This window comes from Leptonychotes weddellii, chromosome 1 (genome assembly GCF_054177405.1).
Source record: "Leptonychotes weddellii isolate Sample4059 chromosome 1, ASM5417740v2, whole genome shotgun sequence".
Lineage (NCBI taxonomy): Eukaryota > Metazoa > Chordata > Mammalia > Carnivora > Phocidae > Leptonychotes > Leptonychotes weddellii.
Window position 1 is genome coordinate 119,099,251 of NC_138369.1, and position 1,450 is coordinate 119,100,700.

Here is a 1,450-nt window from a genome sequence, read left to right on the forward strand (position 1 = left end):
TCCTATCAAGGTCCCTTTTATTACCCCCACCCCCAGCACCTGGGCTTTGAAAGATTTGGCCTAGCAAATGAACGGCAATTATGCAGTAATAATGACTCCATTTTCTCGTTTTTATTAATAAAAGACATATGCGACATGCCACTCAGCGCTTGCCGTTGAGAGAAAACGAGTTTCCCCCACTAGGTGAACAGAATTGCGCCCGGAGGCAGACAGCGCGCAAACCACCTTCCCTGGCTCGGGCTGGGAATGTTGGGGCTGCACTTGACAGCGGGCGCTCGGTTCAGCCCCCAGCCGGCCGCCGGCCCTGCGCTCTGAACTTCGAGGAGACAGGGGCCCTTTCAGCTGCTCCCAGCTTGCCTTCCCGTCGCTGCTGGAATCAGCAGACCCTGACTTCTGGAGAAGCGTCACTGCGATGTGTCAGCTGCTCTGGGAAAGCCCGGAGGGATGTATTCCAAGACCTGTCAGGAGAAGGGGTTTACGGTCAGTTAGGAACTGTAAACTCCTTCCCATGGAATTGTCGGTGGAATTTTAATACTCTGTCTCCCTCCGTCTGGGCACTTCCTTCCACTCTTGGCCGGCTCCGCCATGCATATGGAGCAGGGCTCATGTTTGAGGGTCCCCAGGGATGGCACACGGCTTCACTCGGTCCAAGTGTCACAGCTGAGTACGGGAGGTGAAGCTCAGACAGGAACCTTCCCAACCGCCGCCCGCCGGTCCGTGGGCCTTGGCAGGCCTCCCTGCCGTTCAGTTCATTTTGCGGGGCTCCTTCCCTGTCAGAGCAGCCCTGAGGCCCTGCACGGGCCTGAAGGGAGGGGGCAGAGGGAACGCTAGCCTGGCTTTCTTCAGGCAGCAAACACTGAGGGCCTCTGTACCGAAGGCCCACTATGTGCTAGGCAGCGAGCTCGGAGCTGGGAAACAAGAGGGACACTGTCCCTGTCCTCAGGGTGCCCCTTCCTGCTCCTATGCAGTTCTGATCACCTCACAGACGGTAAACAACAAACAGGAAAAAGGGGGAAGGAAGAGAGAGGAGCTGGCCCGGAGGAAGGGTTGTGTTCAGGAACGACCTCGGGAGAGAATGAAACAGAAAATCCAGCTCTCTGAATGATTTGGGAGCCCACGTCACCCCCCTTCCTGCAACATGGCTCTCAGTCCTCCTCTTGGTTCTCCAGGTGACTTGTCCCCCACATCGACGCTGATTACTCCAAAGCCCCTATTTCTTGCCCAAACTTCACTTGTGAGTGTCAGACCCCCCATATCCAACGAACTTGGAGGTCCCAGAGGCAAACCATCCATGACCAAACTCACCATCCTCCGTCAGTTACTTAATTGTAATCTCTGATTTCCTCCTCCTCCACCAGATCATGAGCAATCTGAGGCTAGGACTGTGTCTTGGTTACCTCTGTGGCCCCAGCGCCCAGTATAGCCCCTGGCCCATGGTGGGCGTCCAGGA